Raw genomic sequence first — 19,969 nt, 5'->3', positions numbered from 1 at the left:
AGAGATCAAGTATTTTTTTCTGTGTAAACTTTTTTTTATCATAAAATTTTTGATGCAACTAAATTTCTTGAATAATTTTGTTTTTAAAAAATCAATATATGGTCAGAAGTTATAAATAAAAATTAGTAAAATGTTGTGCTTGATGACATTCTTAAAAAATAATGAATAAATATTAAATCTGCATATTTCTTTAAATTGGCAACCTCGTGTGAGGTTAAATTATCATACCACGGTTTTGGCGCTCGTGTACGTCCAGCAAGTTTACGTGCGAAAATAAACCGCGCCAAACCACGCGATGTACTCGTGCGAATGTGTTAAATGGATGAGACGAAGGGAGTAAAAGTCTATTTTAGACAAAGGTAAGATAACCAGATAGTGTTTACTTAATCATGCAAATATACGTTAATGTTGTTCAACGATATATTGTGATATTCAAATGAATTTTGTCCTGATAAGAGGCGAATTTCGCCTCGAAATTTGAAGCTGATGTCTTCCTTGATCGTGTTGATCCTTGTCATTCTTTGAATGAATGAATGTTTGAACGAAGTGTGCTGCATCAGCTGAGCTCTGACTTCTCGTCTTCTGACATCTATCTGAGTGCAGTCTTGTCAGTGTTGTTGTGGTATTGCAGATAATAATTATCTAACTTAAGTCTAAGCCGTCAGCAGAACAGTTTCAAAAATTGTACAGTCCGTTGAATTATGCGAAATAAATTAACAATCCTGAAACAAACATAACCATGAATGATAACCCCATTTAAATGGCATGAATTTATACTAGTAGCCTACATGTACCGGTATATGCTATGACGTTCATTTTTCTCAAAATTTACTTGAAATACAAAAGAAAACTAGAATTGAATTCGTCATGCGGACGAATTAGGTGGTCTGTCATGATTTTTCATTCAGAGTCGGCTGATGTATAAAATGAATCACTTAGATATGATTGATAATCTTGATTCTAGACATCCTAAGAATAAATTTTGACCATTGCTCAATGTGATTATTAATGTGGTGATGACAATCGTCAGACATACATATTCACACAGATATATAGAAGATAGATCATGACTATATATATTGATGGATGGCGCGATGGATGGATCAAGTGATGGATTGAGAGATAAATGATAGGTGGTTATATTAATAAAACATAGATAGACAGACATATAGATAGATTGATAGATAGAGACAGATAGATTGATATAGAAAGATAGACATATTCAAATAGATATATATAATAGAAATAGACAGATAGATAGATAGCCAGACAGACCGACATACATATAGAAAGATAGATAGACAGGCAGATAGATAGATGGATATATAGAAAGATAGATAGATATACATATCTAAACAGATTGATATATTATATAAGAGAGAGAGAGATAGATGGACAGATACATATGCAAAGTAGGTAGATAGACAGATAGACATATATATGGATAGATAGAGAGAGAGAGACATATTCAAACATGTAGATATATATTTGACAGAGAGATAGACATATATGTCATGTAGGTAGATAGATAGACAGACAGATGGATGGATTGATAGATAGAAAGAAATATACATAGATTTATAACAGATAGCAGATGGACGGATATGATTAGATAGATATTGTAACAGTTAATTTTGCTGGGTCTATCTATTTTACTCTTTACTCTTACTCTTATTGTATTAATATACATGTACATGTATACTATTTGTACTTTTGCAACTAACAGTCAGATGGCCATTGGTATTAATTAATACTGATTTGAATAATTCTTATTTCTCTTCGAAAGAAATATCGAAGTCAAAATATACATTTTCTTTTTTTTCATTCTTTGAAATCGTCAGTTTAGTGACGACCTCTATAAAAAAAAAGAAATATTAATTACATAGATTGGGTTTGGAAATATGTCAGTTCTGCTGATTGTTGCAAAAGTAATGACTTATTGATATTACTGTGAACAGTTGAAATTTAAGGTTCCTTCATTATTTTCTTTTATCCTCTTAAATTTTTGGCCCGTTAAAAAAAAAAAAAAAAAATTCATGCTAGCAAGAAAAAAAAAAGGTCGGAAAGAAAACATGAATCGAAGCTTAAAAACTTTGGAGTGTATATTGAAAAATGAGGACATTTTTAATGAAGAGGGAATCTTATGTAACAGTTAATTTTGCTGGGTCTATCTATTTTAGTCTTTACTCTTACATTTGGCTTTCCATACTTTATTGTTTACATTCAACTTGTTTATTTCCATTCCAACTCATCTCATCCTTCTTTCCATCCTCTCAATCCACATACATTGTCATGATCTCATCTTTCATTCCATCTCCACAATACATCTCACATAGCAACACAGGTTCATTGCATTTCATTCATTCATTCAGTTTCCCCTCAGTCATGCTTCCTGGTTTTCCATTAGCTTTCCACTCCACATGGTCTTATTGTTTAATTCTCATTAGGATTCAGTTTAACTCATGATCACCCTTCTCTATTCTCTGATTGGTTCTTATTTTTAAATAGGGTTAGTTCATTTTATAGTTCATACCATTTTCCTTGTATTTGATTGGTTGATTTCTATGATTATCCAATGTGGGTACATTGGCAGAAGAGAAGATTGGAAAGTAAAGGCAGTGCTGATCTGGACTTCATCTTGTCAACTTCTAATTTATTTTGTGTTCACCCTATCTTCAGTTTAATAATTTTAGTTTAATTAAAGGAGAGCTTAGTTTGATTGAGTACAGGAGAGCATAGGAGACTGAGTTTGGAAGTGTACAAACGGTCATGTTACAATATAATATGAAAAAAAAGTGATTATAATCTGTTTTATTAGAATTGTTATAATTGATCGTGCGCAAGATATTAAAAAAAAAATCATGTTCACCCGCGGACTCAAACCCCTGCCCGCATGATTGAATGAGATGCAAGTCTGACGCCTAACCGATTGAGCTAGAATATTTCCCATAGACTTTACACGTAAGCAATTTTGAGAATTAAAATTCCAATATTGCAAGTGAAAAACGGGCATGATCCAGGCATCTGATCAAAAAGTGGAGGGCATATTACCGAAAGCCCAGAATCTCAGCTATAACATATTAAAAGCTCAGGCAAAACTGACAAGAAGAAATGGAGATATGGCTCACGAAATAGAGGAATGTCGAATCTAGTTTTGAGAAAAAGTCATGTCCCATAAAGATTACACGCAAAATACATGTGATATGAAAAAAGCAATTATAATCTGTTTTATCTTGCTAAATTTAAACTTTTATGCCTTTTAATTATCATAAAGGATCATGTAAGAGGTGGCAAAAAGAAAAAAAAAATTGAAAAAAAAATCATCTTGTTCACCCCAGGACTCGAACCTCCGCCCTCGAGAAAGCAAGTCAAATGCGTTATCCATTGAGCTACGATATTCCCCATAGAGATTACACGTAAGCAATTTTGAGAATTACAATACCAATTTTGCAAGTGAAAAACGGGCATGATCCCGGCATCTGATCAAAAAATGGAGGGCACACTTCCGAAAGCGTAGGATCTCAGCTACAACATACTAAAAGCTCAGGGAAAACCGACAAGAAAAAATGGAGATATGGCTCACGAAATAGAGGAATGTCGATTCTAGTTTTGAGAAAAAGTCATGTCCCATAGAGATTACACGCAAAATGAGGAAAAATGACATGCCTCTTTTCATCGCTGTTTTACGCAATGATGCGTTTCTCAAAACGAAAATTCATGTCTACTGAGGAGAAAGAGTACATTCTAATCTACGACATATCGAAATCTGGGCGAAAAACGATCTATATTTGAGAAGTTACAACCAAATTTGCATAAATTTGATGACGTCATTTTTGAAAAAAATGAAATTTTTAGTTTAGGCGCCATTTTGATGACGTCATGATATAATTTAGGGATAATGGTGACATGAAATCAAATCTACAACTAATACTCTATCGATATATGAAAAAAAAATTGGGGGTCAATGGACTATTTACAGAGCTACAGTAAATTTTCAATAGGCATGTTTTTGCCCATATATGGCCTATAGTGAGAGCTCGCGCGCACACGTGCTGCAAACTTTAATGGGTGTTAATTTCTATATTAATGGTTGTAGAAGGTTGATCAAGGTATCAAATTGCTCAGAATTTTATTAGCAATGCAATGATATTAAAAGAAACGGTTTTTCTGCGTTGCGTTAAGGTGTAACGCGCGCAAATTTTTGAAATGCTTAAAATGACCTAAAACGTACCCAAAAAAATTTATAGGTCATTTGGACGATTTTTTTACCTTTGACGTGCGCGTACGCGCGCGTCATGACCTTTACATGACCTTTGATGACATTGACAGTTGACCCTTGACATGAAGTTAATGTCATGTAAATATTGTTAATTTTTGATAATGAAGATATGATCAAATGAAGAATTTTACAAAATGGCGCGTAGATGACGTCATCATGACCAGATGACCTTGAAAAGCTTAGTATGCCGTCTCTATGATAGATTCTATATATGACAGAAAAATCAGCTAAATTGATTTAGCCAATTCGGAGAAAAGTTGGCGACAAACATAGGTGATAAGAATAAATAAAGAAAGAAATAAAGAAAGTCTCCTTCTTGGCTGATGATAGAGTACCGGTAGAATAGGTGACTCGAGGAAGACGGCCGATGAAAGCACCAAGTCGATCTAGTTCATCAGTTACTCAGCTATTCGAGGAGCAGTTAAAAAATTGAGCGTTTTGTTTTGTTTTGCCAACAATCATATGCCATTAAGCTTTATGCTGGTTATTCAAACTCACGAAGAAAAAAAGAATGACAAGAGAGAGGGAGAAAAGTGGAGGAAGTATTGAGAAAGAAGAAAACAGAAAAAATAGAAAACATTTCATGTACAAGTTGGACTGTTCTTGATTACTTTTAATCACATAATTTATAGCCAAATAATGTTTATTTTGCAATTACATCTTTATGTGGTCATGACTAACCAAACATGTATAGCCTTCAGATATAAATTGCCTTATGGTTTGCTTTATTGAAATGATGAAAAAGTATGCATATTGATATAAAGATTTTTCTTTTCCAAACACCCAAAATCACATTCCATCCTACAAGGGCTTGTCTCCCAAAGTAGGTAGGATTTAAAGGCGTCTTGTCTCCGGTAAAGATCGAGACTTCACTGACGTTGATGTTCACATCAACGAGACAGATGTATCCCCATATTCCGGTACGGGTGTGAGATTGGAGCTGTGATTTTCCTAATTAGGTGGTCTGTCATTTATGACAGATCACCTCTTAATTTCGTCAGAATTTTCTTATTTTTATTTATTTATTTTTAACGATTTTTTTGTCGCCAAGTTATCTCAAAATCGACTTGATCAATTTCATTGAATTTCATGTCATTTATAGGATCTGTCATGGACACGTGCAGTGAAGCTTTTCAAGGTCATCAGGTCATGATGACGTCATCTAGGCGCCATTTTGTAAAATCACATTATCAATCATATCTCCATTATCAATTATCAAAAATCAATCAAATTAACATCACATTAAGTTCAGGTCAAGGGTCATCAAATCATGTCATCAAAGGTCACCTGAAGGTCACGACGCGCGCGTACGCGCGCGTCAAAATTTAAAAATGCTCAAAATCACTTTTTGACCAAACGAGAGTACGTTTTAGGTCATTTTAAGCATTTCAAAAATTTGCGCGCGCGCACGTATGCGCGCGCGTTTCCGCACGTTACACCTTAACGAAACTCAGAAACACCGTTTTTTTTTACTTCATTGCATTGATAATATAATTCTGAGCAATTTGATACCGAATTTAGCTCTCTACGACCATTAATGACGAAATTAACACCCGTTAAAGTCTGCAGCACGTGTGCGCGCGAGCTCTCACTATAGGCCATATATGGGCAAAAACATGCCTATTGAAAATTCACTGTAGCTCTTTAAATAGTCCATTGACCCCCAATTTTTTTTTCATATATCGATAGAGTATGAGTTGTAGATTTGATTTCATGTCATCAATGTCCCTAAATTATATCGTGACGTCATCAAAATGGCGCCTAAACTAAAAATTTCATTTTTTCAAAAATGACGTCATCAAATTTATGCAAATTTGGTTGTAACTTCTCGAATATAGATCGTTTTTCGCCCAGATTTCGATATGTTGTAGTTTAGAATGTAATCTTTCTCGTCAGTTAACATGAATATTCGTTTTGAGAAACGCATCATTGCGTAAAACAGCGATGAAAAGAGGCATGTCATTTTTCCTCATTTTGCGTGTAATCTCTATGGGACATGACTTTTTCTCAAAACCAGATTCGACATTCCTCTATTTCGTGAGCCATATCTCCATTTTTTCTTGTCAGTTTTCTTTAAGCTTTTAGTATGTTGTAGCTGAGATTCTAAGCTTTCGCAAGTGTGCCCTTCATTTTTTGATCAGATGCCGAGATCATGCCCGTATTTCACTTGCAAAATTGGACTTGTAATTCTCAAAATTGCTTACGTGTATTCTCTATGGGGAATATCGTGGCTTTGACTGCTTCTTAAAGGGCGCGGGTTCGAGTCCTGGGGTGAACAAGATGAATTTTTTTTTCACTTTTTTTTTCTTTTTGCCACTTCTTACATGATCCTTTATGATAATTTAAAGGTATAAAAGTTTAAATTTAGCAAGATAAAACAGATTATAATTACTTTTTTTCATATCACATGTATTTTGCGTGTAATCTCTATGGGACATGACCTTTTCTCAAAACTAGATTCGACATTGGTCTATTTCGTGAGCTATATCTCCATTGTTTCTTGTCAGTTTTCCCTGAGCTTTTAGTATGTTGTAGCCGAGATTCTAAGCTTTCGAAAATATGCCCTCCATTTTTTGATCAGATGCCGGGATCATGCCCGTATTTCGCTTGCAAAATTGGAATTGTAATTCTCAAATTTGCTTACGTGTAATCTCTATGGGGAATATGCTAGCTCAATGGATAACGCATTTGACGTGTTCGTCCGTATTGCTGACGTGTAGGTCCGTGTTGCTGACGTGGTGGTCCGTGTAGCTGACGTGTAGGTCCGTGTTGCTGACGTATTGGTCCGTGTTGACGACGTGCTCTGCCGGCATGATCCGTGTAGATCCGTGTGAAGCTGCCGTGTTGATGCCGTGTTCACAGTCATCTGGGGCAAAACTATCCCGGACCTCCCCGGATCATGCCGGCATTGCCGTGTTGATCCGTGAAGTATAATCATCTATCTTGTATGTATCTGTTTGAAGATGTATGTCTGACGATTGTCATCACCACATCAATAATCACATTTAGTAATGGTCAAAACTTATTCTTAGGATGTCTACGATCAAGATTATCAATGATATCTATATGATTTATTTCATACATCAGACGGCACTGAATGACAAATCATGACAGACCACCTAATTCGTCCGCATGACGAATTAAATTCTAGTTTCTTTCTCATCTCCATCCTACTTGCATACTAGTAGGCCTATATAACATATTTTTAGTAATAGCCCTGGTTTTAATTTGTGAGACACACCTACTCGACTTTAAATCCTAGTAGATATCCTAATATTAAAAAAAAAGAAAAGATAGAAAGAAAAAAAACACAGAAAAGAACAAGAAAAAAAAGGAAAAAGAAATAAATATTTGAATTTTACTTTTTTTAATTTTAAGAAAACAAATGTTAATTATATAATATATATGATGGCGAAAATAGTCAAATTGACTGATTGCCAAATAAAAATAAGAACCCCCCCCCCCCTTGACGTCTTGACACTCTTCCCATAGTCGCATAAGAGAATGACATAAACAGAGATGGATTTCCCTAGGAAATCCATCTTTTGAAACAAAAATCACTTGAAGTTTATGAATTTCATTGATTTTTTACACCTTCCTGCGCCTAATGTGTACAATCATGAAGGAAAGTTTTAAAAATTATTGTATAAAAATGTGAAAAAATTAAGGTTTCATACCTACTAGTAACTGATGCCGCGTAGACCCCTCGATCCACATGTAAACAACGGAAATACAATAGCGTCGACCCTTGAACCACTTATGTATGACGTACTTCTGGCTAGCGATACCGTTTTGATGAATAATTTTTATTAAAAAATATTTCAAAAATATTAAAATTTATTACGTAATTATAATTGTTTTGATATTAATAATTATTTATAATCACGTAATGAATTTAAGTATTTGTGAAATAATTTTATCTGTTTATGCCATTCTCTTAAAGCGACTAAGGGAAGTGTGTCAAGACGTCAATGATGAAGTATATTTCATTTTTTTAAAAGTCATCATCATTGCGTCCTCAAGACTAGTCCTCACCCTTCCCCCATTATTAAAAAGATTTGAATAAATATATTCTAGAAAAATCTAACAAAGTTCTATAGATTTCACCAAATTATCAATAATCTCTCTAAAGTAAATGACAAAGTTTGCTTATTTTCACTAAACAATGATCGCATCTAGGGTGGTACGCAAATTGAATTTAATATGAGGCAACTAATCATGGCATCACCCATTCACTATACATGTACCTTTGGTATCTCTACATGTACGTATTTTTCAATAAAATAAAATTATATTTTTGATAATTTTTTCCAGTAATATAGATATTCAGTTTGATTTCTCATGGAATATGATTATCATTGCCATATTTTATTATGTATTTTTATGGAGATAATTTTTACCATCAATTTGAAATATTTGATGTTTCATATTAACACAACACAAAAAAAATAATGACTGCATCCCTCATTTACATGTACATGTTGACCTTGATGTGCAACTGTTTTGTGAAAATGTAAATAGCTAAACCAAAGTTATGTACTGTATGTTACTTTTATTTTACATCCGATTTTTATGACATTTTCTGGTCCATGCTCTTTTTTTCTGCTTGTTGAAAATAAGCTTGTTTTTATGTGAAATTTGCCTTTGAATTGTAATAGTTAGATTGTTGGAATAGTTTTTAAGCCTTTTTCAAACTTTTATTGTTGCCATTTGCCAGTTGCATTGCCATTTGTTTACTAACATGAATACTGCAGTATATGTGACAGAGGATTGAGGAGTACGGTATTATTGCTAGGAAAATAAAACTTATCTAGAGAGCTGTACTTATCAGTTCATCAGAGAATACAAAATTCTTTTCAGTGCCAATTATTTAAGATTTCAAAATGGTTTGAATTGCTTTAAAATCTATATAAAAAAATAGTTAACTGTACATGTAGGTTTACATTTATGTACAAAACATTATTACGTACATGTATGCTTGTAAAGATGGCTCTTCACTTGATTAATATAGGTTTTGGGGGACAGCTTTCTTCATTTCACTGATGTATGAGATTTATTAATACTTTCATGTATGTCAATATATTGACTTTAGATTGCACTGGTGAATTAAAACCGAGATATCTGTACAGTCCGACCTCTCTTATCCGGATACGTTTGGACCAGCACCAATCCGGATAAGGGATTTATCCGTATCTGGGAGACCCAATATCAAATACACGCAGCTGCGCTGCTGGTTGCCTCACAGGTCCAACGGCGGTAGCTGTACTTTACATGTACCTATTGAAGTGGGCGTACAGACAGTATTCACTGCAATGTCAGAGCAAATTATAGGCAGTATTATTACGGAAATGGAATCGTTCAATGGCCAAAACTGTTGGATAATTTACCTGCTATAATGATTGAGGTATACATCAAGCATACATGTACCTTGAAAGAAAGAGAATGACTCGATGAACTAAGTTTTACAATTAGATCATCGCGGCGGGTATTGCAGCTTTGCAATGTCAGCCATTGTTACACTGACTGTAGGCTCAAACATAGATGGCACTGTCCATATTGAGGCCTAACTTTAGCTAGGCCTCAATGTGTTGTTTTTCCTGGGAGGCAAAAAGAGAAACGTGATGAAATGTTTGCGCTGCGCCCTGATTTACTACCAGAAATTATCATGCCTAAATTCTTTCTATGATTTGGGTAAGATATTTTCATGAAAAATAATTTTGTTGTAGGTAGACTACGTGTATATTGGAAAGTATATGTAATCAAAGTGAAATTACGTATAGGATTGAGTTTAGATTGAAATCTCATTTCCTCACGTACTAGATTGAATTAAAAAAAAAAAAATATCGGCAAGTGTGCGTCCGGATAATAGAGACATCCGGATAAGGGGAGGCTGGATAAGAGAGGTTGGACTGTCCGCTGTAATACAATAAATGCCTGTGACTGTCTTCCTATACATGTGTAGTCTTTGAAAAGTGTGAAATTTAATAACGTGGTGTTTTTAAAAACAAGCCTGTTCCTCCACCAACCTATTTCGTTACTGATGAAATTGTTATGTTCAGTGAGTTGGTTGCTTGACAGTAAAATCGACGATCTGCTGCAATCAATTATATTGAGTTGTAGTCTGTATGGGTACCTTACATGTAGCGTGGCATTTAATAGGGAGCAATGTCTGTGTAATGTAGTTTCGCTTATATTTATCTGGCTTGTTGAAAAGTTTGATATTAAATTTACTGGTATCAATACTAGATTGCATGGTTGCAACCTGCATATAAGTGCTACTTAGCTTGCCATATTCCAGTCATTTGAAAAAAAAATTCAACACTATTTGCAACGGAAAATATTTCAGATTTGTCTTATTATGAATACAAGACCAAGACTTCAAATCATTGGAACATACTGTTCGATTCAGAGTGATTGAAAGATGAATAATTTAAATAAAGAAATCTGATCCCAAATTCAATTTATCAAGAGTGAATTCATACAATTTTTACAACTCCATCGGAGATATTGGGAAAGGGGACGGATACACTTTGATGATGGAAGTGATGATGATGATGATGGTGATAATTATGATGGTGGTTGTGGTGTTAACGATGATGATGGTGATGCTGATTTGATGGTGATAATGATGGTGGTATTGGTGGTGACGAGGATGATGATGATGATAACTATGATGACGATGATGATGATGATAATTGATGATGATGTTGATGTTGATAAAAAATGATGATGAATATTGAATAATAATGATTTATATGTAATTATGATGATAAATACATGTAGTGATGATGATCATCTTGACCATAAAACATGTCTATGTCACACAAAATTCTTCTATTGCAAAAGAAAGCAATTTGTATTTGTGCTGGAGTTGGTTACTGTGACCATACAGGTCCCCTCTTTATAAAGCTGCAGTGTCTCCCTGTTGATGATGTCCTTTTCCTTTAATCTCCCTGTTTATGTATTTAATTAATGCCAAAATGCAATACCTACCTGCTTCTCCAATATGTTTTAACAAAATAATGCTATCCATACCTACCAAACAAGACAAGCATCTGATTTGTATTACTCATGCATGCTGCTGGTTCACAAATCTATCAGACATTATGGTCCCGATGTTTTGAATTCCCTACCTACTAGGAATACATAGGCCTAATGAGAGCATTCCTTCAAAAGTGTTGGTAAATGCATACGTGAATTAAAGATGTAATTCTCTCGCAAGACAAATATTTGTTGTCTGCTTGTATATTTTAAACTTAAAGATTGATATGAATATTTGTAGTTTTTCTGTTATCATTAGTTAGTTCATTTGACTTTCTTGATACTTTTAAGTATACATGTACATGTGTAATACATGTATTTCCAAAGGTGTGACTATGGCTCAAGCATCTGCTTATACTGCATGTCTGCCACTTCAGTTATGTACATGTAAATGATCATAATTATAGATCGTATTTATGTAAAATTTAATGTATTTTATTCTGTGATGGTCACACTTTCTACATTGTCATGAATATGCAGAAATGATATAGATAAATAATAAATAAGTAAATAAATGAATGAATGAATGAATAAATAAATAGATAAAAAAATTGATAAATAAATGATATGCCCACTGAAGAAAAATAACTATTCCATGACGGCAATGATGGAATTGTGCAATATCCTCGGTAGTTGGCAAAATTACTATTTTTCCCTGAGGGCTTCGCCCCTCTGGAAAAATAGTGATGCCTGTCCAACCTCAGGCAAAATCATTCCCGTGCAATACTACTCAAAGCCTGGTACTGTACATGTATATTTGTACACTGGCCTTCAGGAATAGATTACTAATTTCATTAGTAAAATCACTTTGTATGTCATAAATGACCACTATATGTACACTCCATGCAGACTCATTCAAGCCCTATCATCGTTTTAAGTTGCAACATACAGTCGTATTAACACTGCAATCAGAAGGTCATGTGACTGGCACATGTAGATAGGCTGCTCGTACTCCTCGTAGACATTGGAATGAGATTGAAGGTGATCGCTACCATCAGAGATGCTGGAGATTGATGCGTGTGATGCATGCTTGCTGTGCAATAACAAGATGCTGGCATAATGTACTCCCTACTGTGTGCGCATGACATTAGAAGTCTGTGTAATTCAATTTAAATCAAGGGAAAAGTGTGATTTCATCATGATGGCCGAACAGCTATCTTATAACCCAGGGTTTAATTATAGTACAAATAATCTGAACATTTTTGGACAATAATTTGTTTCTGGTGATAGAGGAAAGTGGATAATGAATAATGCACATAAGGTACATTTTGAACTGTCTTTGTTGTACTTTCTTTGATTGTATGGTTGTCATGTGAGAGGGATTTCAATAGTCCTATTAAAAAAAAAACTCTGGTACTGGTTATAACGGAAATGAAAATGTTCACAAAATTGAACAATACAAGACAGAATAATTGAAAAAGATAAATAATATCTGTGAAATGATTTCATACATGTAGGTAAGTGTATATTTACAGAGTACCTGGCAATGGCAAATGAAGATCAGAAATATGCCTGTTCATTTATAGTGCTGTCCCACATGTTGCCTACTTTTACCCTTTTTACACAGGATTTTCTTAGCCCCGGACTATCGCTAACCCCGTACTATTTTTTTCCTTTTCACACATGCCAAATTGTTATTGCTAACCCCGGATAAGCAATGCTTGCTTTTCACACACGAAACTCGCTAACCCCGGACTAGTGGTTTTTGTCGATCATTCGTAGTACAAGTACTTCACTCGTACCTTTTTACACACGCTAAAATTTCCTTAACCCCGTACTATAGGTGGGGCTAAATTGCCATTTAGCCCCACCTATAGTACGGGGTTAAGCTTAGCCCACTTTCGTTTTACACTAGCGATCTTAACCCCGTACTATCGCTCTTAGCACCGCAATTGCTGGGATAACCCTGCCTTTTTGCAGGGCCAAATAATCCCGTACTAAAGGTGGGGTTAGCCCACTTTGCAAAAATGCTGTGTAAAAAGAAAGTGGGCTAAGCTTAACCCCGTACTATAGGTGGGGCTAAATGGCAATTTAGCCCCACCTATAGTACGGGGTTAAGGAAATTTTAGCCTGTGTAAAAAGGGTATTTGTTAGCTATGTACTCCAGGAAAAGCTTGTGGGAAATGAAATGAACATAATTACAAGCAAGCCCAAATTATCTCAATGTAACATTCGAAATAAAAGCATTCTGGCGTATGATAAACACTTTAGAATTGCTTCCAATGATTTCCTGACAAAATAAGGTTTCTATACCCGAACTCCATCATAGCTTGAAGTCAGACTGGTAGCAAGGTTTGATCCTTCCACCTGTTATTGATGAATGAACTACAATACCTGGACATCAAATCGTTGCTATATTTGACAGGCCTCTGGCAAGCCTTCGGGATTCCAAGAACATGTGATGTATACTTGTAACTCTGAAACAGGATATAGGTGGTATACCATCCTTCCCTAGTCCAATTCAAACATAAATAATGTTCCACATCATATACATGTACACCCTGTCACTGTTACTACATGTAGGTCTCTTTCTTGAATTACGTAAATTTGAAAGTTGAAACTCTGTTGGCAAGGTAAGACAACTACCTTGAGTTCCTTGTTGGCGCTATTCATGCGGCAAATGGACTGCTCTTGTCAAGTCTGCTGGTCCATCTTCAAAGTTGTATGCTACTATGCTTCTAGAGTCTAATATAAGAGAGAATAAGAACCAAAACAAAGCAAATAATTCATAAACTGGTTTTAATCTAAGCCCCTCAAAAAAGTTCTGACACTCAATTTTGAGGGATATATTTTTTGTCACTGAGGTATAACTGGTATCATTGAAAAGCTTAATTATTGATCTTTACAATGATGTGCCATCTGCTGTGATTACATGTATGTGATCATGGAATGTGCAGTTACCCTAAATATCTATATGGAAGGAAAAGTCAGAAGTGGAATGTTGCAAAATGCATTATATTCAAACTAGAATCTCCATTTCAATAAAATTTTGGCCATGCAGGCAGGTGACAATGAATGTTTTGCAAGTGCCAGTGTTGAATGAAAATTCAGTAACAATGAAACTAACATCTCATCTTTTTTAAATTCAACATCCTAAAACTTTTTGAAATGACAAGGTTCAATATTGTTCCAAACACATTCAATCCATAGCGCAAATGAAAAAAACAACAAATGTGTGGATTTTCAGGCATCAATCATTCATACTCGGTCCATCCTCGAAAGAAAGAACAAATTTTCCAAAATTTCATTTTCGACATTGCTGCATAGTTATCATGTCTGCGCACTCCATGATAACATCATCATTACAAATAACTCGTGATTGTATTAAGAGGATTATTCATGCTTTCCAATGATACCACTTTTACATACATGTATGATGGCACCACTCAAACTAGAGTTGCAGAACTTTTTTTGAGGGGTTTAGTTACCCATGGAAGAGAGGTAGTGTGAGATCAAAGGTCATATAGAATTGGCAACGATCGTCTTGATGATCAATCAATACCTGCAAGATACTTGAAAGGTGTTTGGAAATATATCACCAGTCAGAGGGCCAATGGGAAGGTCCTTTCCACCCTCCACCAAGTCTGCTTGGCAAATCAATAGAGGTGAGAAAAGGAGATGTGAACAATGAAAAATCAATTGGATTCAGGGGGGTAGTGCCTTCCTATTGATTGATAGCAAACTGGGGGTATAAAAGACAAGAAGCGCCGTAGATACATCCTCTGTTTGGCGGGATCTCTCGTGCCTGGAGTGATAGGCACTCAAGAGGGGACTCTCTTTATGGTTGGAAATGGCTGCCATCTTTTAGTATTATTTTTCTTGTTCTCTGGGTTTTGTGCAATAGAAAGTTATGAATCAATATATACATGTAAGGTAAGACTGTCTTTGTGGGTTGTTTAGTTTCTACTCTTTTGTTTATATAGATTCATGGTATTGCAATGGACTTCTTTCTTGTTTGATGTTCTTCAGCTACATCGCACAAAATTGACAGAGTTTTGTATGTGTTCTTGTTTTGTTAATTCTTTTCAATCTTGCCTTAGCTTGGCCTCTTTCTAATCGAACTTTCGCTATTCTTATTACTTGTTGCAAAATATTTACATCTCACAATATGTATGTGCCATGTGTGAAATGGAATCAAAGGCAGACAGAATGAGACAGGATGTTTTATATACTCTTCCAATTCGAGTAATTGATATTTAACAAGTTTTTCTAGGAATGAGCTTTTTACAAACAATCATCAATACGGATATTCTACATGTCACTGTCTGATAAGAGTAAAAAATCTTTTCTGTTTACAGGTTCTTACAAATAGTTGGTATTATGGTGATTTTCCAGGCTTGAATACAATTTGACACTTTATCCATTTAGGCCATATTAATGCAAAAATTAATGGCACGGCTTCTAATACATATAACACAGCCCCATGTTTAAACAATCTCACATGTGCAAGATATGAGCAGTTAATAGATACCATCATTATACCTTTAATGAATATTTAATTGCAATTTTGTTTGATCAGATCTTGACCATTATAGAAAGTGGAACTAGTGCGCTTGTCATCTTGCAGTTTGTCTGCCTTGCTTTCTCATACATCAGTAACAAAGTCTCTCTGATAGTAGGATTGAAGGATGATTGAAGGATTTTATTAAAAATATCCATTCTCGCAGTCCAAAGACTGAATTGCAATGGTTACAATGTATGTACAAGATAAAATAACTAATACAATTAAACATTTGGTTCGAGAAATAAATAGTAAACGAAATAGTTACATGCATGCATAATTGAAAGTAGTACATGTACTCTTTGAAATGATTATTAATGAGAAATAAAAGTGTATTCACTGAGAATAAAAATGCATTCTAGGAAGGATATCTAGGATAATTGTTAAAGCTTTAAACAACTTTTTATCTGGCATTTATTACTGCTACATGATTTTATGTTATTGAGAAGTGCCTCAGATTGCTCAGTAATATCTTTAATGGTGAATATCAATGTTGGCAGCTCTGCAAGTGCAAACGATTGATTCATTGCTCCCATAATTTATTGTCAATGCTCAAGACAATAGAATCGGGACTGGCAAGGTTTAGACTAGGCAAGATCATCCATCATGCTTTCATAGCCTCCCTAGAATGTTACTCCCCCCTCTCATCCATTGTTTATATTTGCCCCCTTCACCCTTCTTGTAAAGAAAAGGTCATGTTCACATCTAATACAATGTGAGATAGTTGTTTACATCACTCAGTAGGTCTGGAAAAGGGGAAGGTATTGATCATGTAGTCTGCAAGTACAGAATTCATAAACAGAGGTACAGGTGTAGAATGATATATCAGCATGTTATTTGTGTGTCATGTATTGACTGAATCATTGGGAAGAAAAGATGTATGTACATCTAGAACAAGGAAGTAGAAGAAAGCCAAGAAATGTGTAATGGGGTGTTGCAAGAAACTTGAGATCAATTGCAAGTCTATTTTCGGTCCCTAAATCAATCATATGTCTTGCAGTTTATTGCAAATTAGTGATTGATTGCTAATCTGCTCCTTAAAACAAGTTTAATCTGATTTGCAATAACTAACAGTGATCTATCAGTTGTAAAACTGCAAGAGAATATTTGCAATTGATCGCAAATATTTTCTTGCAACACCCCCTAAGAGAGATAGATAAGAGAAATGAGAAAAAAGGGGATGGGTAGAAAGAGAGGGATGGAGGGGGGGGGGGGGTAGGGAGAGTAAAGAGGAAGGGCAGAGATAGATCTTGTACCCACTAAAAAATATAATCAAATGGCGCCATAGATGTACATGTATAATGCAATACAGGAGCAGTCTAGACTGTTACATAATGATAGCTCACCTGATAAAGTGCCAGATAATTGCTGTAATTTGAGAGCACCTTTACAAATCCCTTTGGGTAGACTTGATACTAAAACATTTTATGTTGACATGTTACTATAGTAACATGTTCTGTTTTTTTTCACTGAGCCACTCTACCCCTGTCCATGAAAACAACACTTGTCCACAGCATCAAAGAATTTTTCATTCGTTTGTCAGTCTTTGAGCATTAAACTTCACAATGCAAACTTAATTCTGTTTATTCTTGTGATTGTGGCATAGTGCCAATTATTATTTTTTTCTGAATCACCTAAATTTTCTCTTCAGTTTGCTTTTGTTTCTAGAATTCAAGAGTTTTAGATCATGCATTTTTTTTGGAGGTACTGTTGACTTGGAGTCTGTTATTCAAGACTAGCAGTCATGACAACACAGACTTGACTGCAATGCTTTGAGTTGGTGAACTGTATATTTCAGAGTATGGATTGTAATTTTAGGCACTTCAGTGAGCAGGAACATTTCCATGTTTCCCTCATTGTTATCAGTATGTACATGTAGGAAGGCCCTTGATGTGACTTTCTTTGACTGTACTGTCTATTATTTCTTCACATATGGACTGACCAAGGGATAGACTTTCAGTTTGCAAACTGATAAGGAAGTCCTTTATTTTTCTAGTGTGTATCTCTGACATTATGTCATGATGGCCAAGGATGTGAATACCATTTGCAGTTGGTAATGACATGCAGTCACATGGATCTGTTCAAGGTTAATGGTTTGTAGGTATTTGAAATCATTTGACAAACATGTTTTTTTGTTGATCTTGTTTCATGCCAAATACAGGTTCATGGACACAAAAGCATGTATGTATTTGTTTATTTGGTTCAGTTTTAAATGCATGAGAAGAAAAGATGCTGTGTTCCATTGTGGTATGCGATTTAAACTGAAGTAGACTTGGATCAAAAGAGTTTGGCGCATTTCATGCAAAAGGAGGGCAGGTTTTTTGTCTCGCCTGCCTAGCAGAGCGAGACCATACACATACATGTAGGTGCCACTTTTCCGATGGTGGAGGCGTTGTCAACATCAAATCTTAACCAAAGGTTAAGTTTTTGAAATGTCCTCATATATTAAAATGTGTATGAGCCTAGTTCATGAAATTTTGACATAATGGTTATCAAGTGTAACTAAACATCCTACTTGAGTTTGAAGTCAAATGACCAAGGTCAAAGGCCATTTTAATAGGATCAATGAACTTTGGCCATGTTGGGGGTATTTGTTGATTTCCATTATGTCTTTGAAAGTTTATTGATCTGGTTCGTGAAACTTGGACATGTATAAGGCCAATCAAGTATTACTAAACATTCTGCTTGAGTTTCAAGTCACATGACCAAGGTCAAAGGTAATTAAGGGTCAATGAACTTTGGCCAAATTGGGGTATCTGTTGAATTACCATCATAACTTTGAAAATTTATGGATCTGATTCATGAGACTCGGACATAAAAGTAGGAGTGGGCTATACATGGGTCAAAAATACTTTTTTTGTAATTTCAATATGGGAACAGTTTTTTTTTATTCCTTGTAATGTATCTCAACATGAAATGACAATATTTTTTGTCTTGGGTCCGAGAAAAAAGTGTGCCGGGCCAAAATCCAAAATGGCCGCCAAAACCACCCAAAATCACAGTTTTGGCCACAACTTCTTTATTTGGTGGTCTTTTTCTTTGGTTTTGGTGTCTATTCATATGTATTTGGGGGCAGGCAATTTGTTTTTCCTATAATTAGTACTTTTAAACCATTATTTGTAGAGTTAAAAGGTAATTATACCTAAATTTTTCAATTTTTATAGCCTTTTTTCAGCCAAAAAGTAGATTTTATCGTCCTGGGGTTCTTGGATATTAGATGGTACGAGGTCAACAATAGCAAGCAGCTTCATAGAGCTATATCGCTTTTATTCCTCTACTATGGGTTTTACGGATATTTGTGAAATATATCTTAAATTTAAAAAATGTTAATTATCCATAGGGGCTATACAGTATACAATGTACTGTACATACTGCACTGCATACATGCATTGGCCACCATGACAAGGCATGTATAAACTATAGTGTTATACATGTAGAAATGAGCTCTTAGGTTTAGAATTAGATGCCTCAGGAATTGAAGATATGTTTTGTCTCAGAAACTGAGGACATGTTTTGTCAAATATGCTAATTCAGGGGGCGGAGAAAGCTAATTAACCCCACATCATGGCATTTAAACTGTAGATATTCTGGGCCCCGTTGCATAAATTTACCATTATGTTAACTTAATGGTAACTTACATGGAATCCTTGGTTCTGATTGGCTGTTGATCAACGTTACCATGATTATATAGTTGCCTGACCCCATAAACATAGGCCAGTTAGACACAACCAGGTAAAAAAAGCCTCCAAATGAAGAAGATATAGCTACATGTAGATATGTGATGTACGTATATGATATGTGATATTTTATGTGCAATTTACGTTGTTGGTTTCATCATGTACATCAGCTGACAAGCAATCAAATTCACAATTCACAATCTAATTTTAAACCTTAAGAGCTTATTTCTATGACACTATAGTTTATATACAGGCCTTGTCATATGTCATGGTGGTCAATGCATGGAAATATGCAGTGTAGTGTATACAGTAACAGTACATTGTATACTGTATAGCCTTAATGGATAATTAACATTTTTATTTAATAAGATATATTTCACAAATATCCGTAAAAACCCATAGTAGAGGAATAAAAGCAATATAGCTCTATAAAGCTGCTTGCTATTGTTGACCTCGTACCATCTAATATCC

At 34.9% G+C, this 19,969-nt stretch overlaps 1 protein-coding gene across 1 annotated transcript in view; it reads left to right on the top strand.

The window, feature by feature from the left end:
- Positions 1–220: 220 nt before the first annotated feature.
- The window catches only part of LOC121429103 (influenza virus NS1A-binding protein homolog), a 47,724-nt gene continuing 27,975 nt past the window's right edge, over positions 221–19,969 (top strand). Inside the window, exon 1 of the mRNA XM_041626006.1 lies at positions 221–359. The gene's annotated coding sequence lies outside the window, so the exon portion shown is untranslated. The remainder of the gene's footprint in view (positions 360–19,969) is intronic.

Source organism: Lytechinus variegatus, chromosome 15 (genome assembly GCF_018143015.1).
Source record: "Lytechinus variegatus isolate NC3 chromosome 15, Lvar_3.0, whole genome shotgun sequence".
In the NCBI taxonomy this organism is placed as follows: domain Eukaryota; kingdom Metazoa; phylum Echinodermata; class Echinoidea; order Temnopleuroida; family Toxopneustidae; genus Lytechinus; species Lytechinus variegatus.
This window is presented reverse-complemented; position numbering and strand designations above follow the sequence as displayed.